We start from the raw sequence: 6,385 nt of genomic DNA, 5'->3' as shown, positions 1-6,385 counted from the left end.
AATTCGAAATTCAAATACCCAATCTCAGAACTGTGAGACAGGTGTGCTAACCACTTGTTTACCGTGGAACCCTTGAGCATTTCCCCTTTCTATTTTTTCTTTTTCTTTCGTGTGTGTGTGTGTTACAGTAGGAAAACAAATAGCAAAATAATCATTCGCTTTTTAATTTTCGATCGGCAACTGAAAACGGAAAGAACAAATGACACATGGATTAAAGTGGCTCAAATCAACTGGAATAATTTCCAGCTTCAATGTGACTGCACAGGATAAGTGGTATAGAAAACGGATGGACGGCTGTTTGAATAGAACGTAAGCAGACAATGCAAAGACAAAGCACTTTGACAGCAGAACCAACCTAAAACAACAAATAAAATGCAGCTGAAATCACTGGCACTCACTCACTCACTTATGTGAAAACGTGTATTTACGTTGGCTTTGTGAGGCACAAAGAGGACAGGAGAGTGGAGACAGATCGGCCTAAGATGACTGGGCATATGGGCTGTGACGGCTCCAAACCTGTGCTTAGGAGGACAGACACCCCGAGGGCAAGACTGCAGCAGCCGGTATGTTTCTATAAACAGGCGGGCCGTCGTCGTGTGATGTGCGCAGCAGATGCTGATCTCTGTCTGTCCTCAGGAGGAAGCAATTATTGAGTCAGGCCTCCAATTTATAGCACACATCAAATCATCCGATGACTGGCAGCCTTGAAGGGTGACTCATGTATTTGACGGGGAAAAAAACCAAAAAAAAAACCAACATCAACTGTACAATTGTCTAAAAGAGACGGCGGGAACATGCCTTTAGGACAAAACTTCAGACACAAGATACAACAAATGACAACTTGTTATTGCTCAAAAAATATCATCCAGGGGTACGACTTATCATCACGCCTGTCTGATTGTGCCACGCTTCCCCTACGACCTATGGCTGTTGTGCCTCTTACATAAGGTTTGACCTGGTAAAATTCCACAGTGCGCCTCCATCGTCCAAGTCTTACGCTCGGCAGCGACAACAATTTCTCACTGTTTAAATCCAGCCACCCACTCAGGGGATGTTTTTACAGCTGCTTCCAACCGTTGCCGCCTCACTTCAAATGAGACTTCGCCTTTAAGAGAATCACTCATCTGGATACACTGCGTGTCATTGTTTTCGGGGGTCCTGTCTACCGCTCAAGAAAATTTCCAGAAAGCCACTTGCGGTCCACTGAGGAACATAACGCAGCACATTTAAATAGTCCCGCACAAAACGTGCACATCATCTAACATGAGATCTGGCGCGTTACATCAATATCAGATTTTATTATGGGTGCACAGCCCATTTAGTTTCATTTTACCATACACAAGAAATGTCTCATATGAGTGTCTCAAGCAGGTAATAATCAAAAATAAATAAATAGCACAGCAAGAAAGCAGACTGTGAGATCACGCATTAGTTGCCTGATGAGTCACAGACTAGAGAACGACAGATGAGAATTATCAGTTTGCTTTGGGATGTAACACAAAACCAACACAAAGGAAGGAATACACACACATACACACACATGCAGAGTTGAACAGGACAGCTCTGCTCTGTCACTTATAATTACTTGATTCAAGTGCAGTGAGTGTATCATCAATAAAGTGGATCTGTTAGCCCCATCCTGGATGATGCAGTGCATATGTTCGGTGGGGAAAGGGTTTTAAAAAAAAAAAAAAAAAAAAAAAAAAAAAAAAAGTAATTTAAGTAAGTAATATCACAGCTGTGTATTTTGTTTCTGTGTGAACACTCTACCTCGATATAGTTTTCCACATCGCTATCGCAAAAGATCTTATCACACGCCTCGACGGGTGACAAGGTGACTGAGGACATCACATCTTAGTTTTTCAAATTTGGAAAGTCAGTTTATGCATGTACTGTACCAGTGTGTGCAAGTCAAACAAGCGTTGTGCAACAGGAAGGGAACAAGTCGAAGGACGGACAAATGAATCACCGCAGTGATGTAAGGATTCAAGGTTGATGCTCATTCTTTTATTTGTGTTGACTAGCATGCAACCAATCTGTTTTATTTTATTTCAATTGCACATATTTAAATAGACGAGATCGAGATTTTTTGATGCTGTAGAATGTATTCTTTTTTCTAGATTTTTTTAAATTGAATCTATTTTTTCTAGTCACTTATTGAATGTATTTATTTCATCATTTTAGTACATGTGCAATAATGGCCAGTGAATACTCTCTAATGAAAACATTTTATTGTATTTCTTTTTTTACATGTATTCAATGTATTTGATTTTAATGTAATTTATTACTGTTTTAGTATTTGTTTGATCTATTTATTTTTATATTCTTCATTGCGGACGTGTGCAACAAAGGCCAGTGCACTGTACACTCACTAACAAGATTATTTTCTAATTTGGAATTTAATTTGTTTTTATTATTATTTAAATCGAACATCTTGAATTAGACAAAAATAAATTCAACCAAACCTGACTGTGGTCCTCTTAAAACTAATAATAATAAACAGCATTTTCAAATTATATGTAATATATTTAATTTAATAATATATATTATTTTGGTATGATGTGTATTTATTTAAATATAAATAAACAATGCAAAATAAATAAGTGAAATGAATAAAATGATAAAAATATAAAAATAATTCCAAAAGTATTCAGTAAAACAATAATCAAATGGAATTTTAAAAAATAATGTACTAGTGGAATGTGGCTATATAATGTATGCTTCATTAATATCTGCAGCAGATTTCTGGATATCGTTATAAATGTCATCTCCAGACGTTGTTAGACTTCCCCAAAGACATGAGTGCCCTTGTGAACAGTGAGCACAAGGTAAAAGACTTCTCTCATTCCCTAATACTCACATTTTTCAACTACCCCATAAAAATTCCCTCTGCACAAACCCCACGGAGCACTGCTATGTGAGCAGATGACAGCAATCAGTCCCAACAATATTTGTCCCCAATTTGAACTGAGATTGGCTTGCAAGTGTGATGAAGAGCTTTCCCTGTCGTGCAGGTTTTTAATCAGTCAGGAGTGCGGTCCCTGGAAAATGCTTACACTCTTTTAGTAGGTTTCAGGGTTGCTTTTAGACTGTAGATTTTGTGGGTTTTGCCATTGAGTATCTCTTAAATTGTCACAAAAACATTTGTAAATAGTAGTTGTAGTAATAGTGGAAAAAAGTATCCATAAAATTGGCTCGCATGAAAGGGCTTAACTATGCATGGGTGTAAAGAAATGCAAAATAGAATGCGATCCAATATCAAATGTTCTGCCTTTACAAAGGTAATAATGCTCAGAGGTAGTCATTATGAACAATGTGTTCATTGTGGTTGTGGTTTGCAGTGGTGTACAACTGCACTGCATCATAATGAGTTATTAATATTTTTCACTCTCTCAATTGAATTTGAATATTTGATTTAGCTCTTATATTAGATCTGATTGCATTATGCACCATGTCGTGGCTGTTCAGTGTATATGTGTTTGCATCTCTGCACAAAATTGCAACACACTCGCAAAGCACACATGCACACACGCAGGCTAAAAGACACGAAGAAGAACGAGTTTTACAGCTGGGAGGGGGAGGAGTAGGGATGCTTTCTTTAACCCTTTGGAGGTGTAAAGCACGTGTTGGGACTGTGATCAAGACTCTTGGAAGAATTATTGTAAAACAAACTGGTTTCCAGGGTAACACCTCATTTTACTTTAGAGTGGAACACAATCCATTCAAGTGGACTTAGTTAACATCCAAGGTGTTGTAATTTAAAAACAATGTATAATGCTTCCCATAGGAAATAATGTACAGTGGACTCCCACATCGTCAAGGTTTGGCATTCGCAAATTCACCTATTCACAAATTATAATTTTTTCTAACCGATCCGCCATTATTGGTGGAAAGATTTGCCTATTCGCTTTTTTACATTTATTTTTTACAAGTCTGAATTATTTATTTATTTTTGTTTTGCATTTTTGGGGCAAAATAATATCTACTGTATGTTTGTACGCATTGAAATAGCCATGACACTCTTCCAATTTGTTTTGGGATCATGGTTTGTGGTATATTTATGGTTTAAACTATTAATTCATTTACTGCCGCGGATGTTCATATTTGTCAACTGGAGTCCAAACGTTTACTGCCACCGAAAAATATATATTACAAGTAGGTTTTTCAACGGATCTCACCCAACTTGTCTGTGAAATTAATTTGTAATCCATTTTAATGACGAACAGATTCCTGTAGATGGCAGAGTTGCATCGCTTTGGATTTGAAATCAGCACAGCTTTTGAGTTGAAGATAAATGGGTGAATCGCAACACTTTGAAAGTCGGACAGGTTTAGCCACCTGAAACTCTAACAGAGTACTGTATGCACATGTATGGCATAAACAGAGTATATGTGTCGTGGTAGTAAGTAGAAAGTGACACATTAGTGAGAAAAGACGGCGCAGTTCAGGGAATTGCAAACGCCATATAAAAAAGCCACACTCGAGCCATGCGGCGAGTGAAAGTTACTCACGGTGCTTGCATATCTGTAAATACATTTTATTTTGCTATAAAAAGCTCTTTCTCAGTTTTGTTTTATTTATTTTTTTTAAGTTTGAGGTGGGCGGCACGGTGGGCGACTGGTTAGAGCGTCAGGCTCACAGTTCTGAGGACCCGGGTTCAATCCCCGGCTCCGCCTGTGTGGAGTTTGCATGTTCTCCCCGTGCCTGCGTGGGTTTTCTCCGGGCACTCCGGTTTCCTCCCACATCCCAAAGACTCTAAATTACCCGTAGCCATGACTGTGAGTGCAAATGGTTGTTTGTTTGTTTGTATGTGCCCTGCGATTGGCTGGCAACCAGTTCAGGGTGTACCCCGCCTCCTGCCCGATGACAGCTGGGATAGGCTCCAGCACGCCCGTGACCCTAGTGAGGAGAAGCGGCTCAGAAAATGGATGGATGGATAGTTTGAGGTGTCACTTGAGCAAAAAAAAAAAAAAAAAGAAAAAACATTTATTTTCACAGAAAGGTAGTTTTCGCCGCTTTTTGATGAGAAACCATTGTTTTTGGGGAAACCAACCCACTACTGCTGATTACTAGAGAATGAAAGAAAGCTAACTTTTTCTGGTGAAAGAAAACTCTACCTCCTTTTGGTAGGTTGAGTGCTTACATTATCACATAACAATATTCTGTGGATTTCGAAAGATCAGTCACAATGCTCTAAAACGGCTGGCAATATGGGGAACTCTGCTTTGAAAATGGCTGGCAGTGAATAGGAATACATTTGAAACACTTTTAGGCGAACGTCAATTATTCACGGACATTTGCTATTGGTCCCAACTCCTGTAAATATCTCCCGGGGTTCACTGTAAAGAAGTGAATTCATTTGACCTAGGGTCACGTGATCAGGCAATGTTTTAAGTAACATTCATAACATTCTAAAGAGAAGCTAACAACTGTAACATAAAAATAAAACTACTCACACTGAGCGAGACTGTCAACAAGTGGCATTTTATAGGTAGTGCTGGTTAATGGGTGTTTGTCTGCTGCACAGCAACATAAGAACAGTTTGATGGCACGAAAAGGCCAAAGAAAAAGAAAAACACATTTGTGGGGTTAATCACTGAGTCTCACAAATTTTGATGACGACTTGAACTCCAAGATTTGTTTGACTTTTTAAGGAAAATTTTTGTCGAAGATTTTTGCTGAAATTCCAACGTTATACAACAGGTGCATGTCTTCTCTCCGCTTTCCCGAGCATTTTCGGCAAACAGCCGAGCGCAAATTAGCATTCTGCGGCCGGAACGGGCTAGCTGACAGCCCTGACTGTGCACAGAGGGGCCGGCTAATAATTTGTCAGCGCCTGTCGGGGTATGAGGCCAGCATGTCAACAACAGGCCCAGTGTTTCTCAAGCCAGCGATGGAGATTAGAGAGCAAGTCTGATCCGGCCACTAGGCGAGTCGGGGGGAGTAATGAGAGAGAAGAGGGGGAGAGGAAAGCCAGAGAGAGAGAAAGAGAGATTAGTTGGTATTCCTGGTTGTTTCGCATGGAGGGATGCGTTTGCGATTTGGGAAGAGAGAAGTGGATAAATGTTCTTTTTTTTTACAAAATAACAGTGCAGACTCAGTCTGAGATGTGTTGTTAACGCATGGAAGTGTATACAAACACAGACTAGCAGGGCAAAACATGTTTTTTCAGATTCAATGCGATTACCTCTTATCAGATCGCCACACCGTGTGTACCTGCATGGCCACACAGATGCAGCTGCAGAAGCCTTCAACCTTTCTTCCAGCACCGAACGTGTTGGGCCTACAGCTTCTCTTCAAATAAATATTCACCATTTATGTGTTTTTTTGGTTGGTTTTTAAAAGCCAGCAACTTCATCAGCAAAGTGTGTGCGTGCGCTCTGCA

Source organism: Phyllopteryx taeniolatus, chromosome 9, assembly GCF_024500385.1.
Source record: "Phyllopteryx taeniolatus isolate TA_2022b chromosome 9, UOR_Ptae_1.2, whole genome shotgun sequence".
NCBI classification, from domain to species: domain Eukaryota; kingdom Metazoa; phylum Chordata; class Actinopteri; order Syngnathiformes; family Syngnathidae; genus Phyllopteryx; species Phyllopteryx taeniolatus.
The sequence above is the reverse complement of the archived record's forward strand: the minus strand, read 5'-3'. Positions refer to the sequence as shown.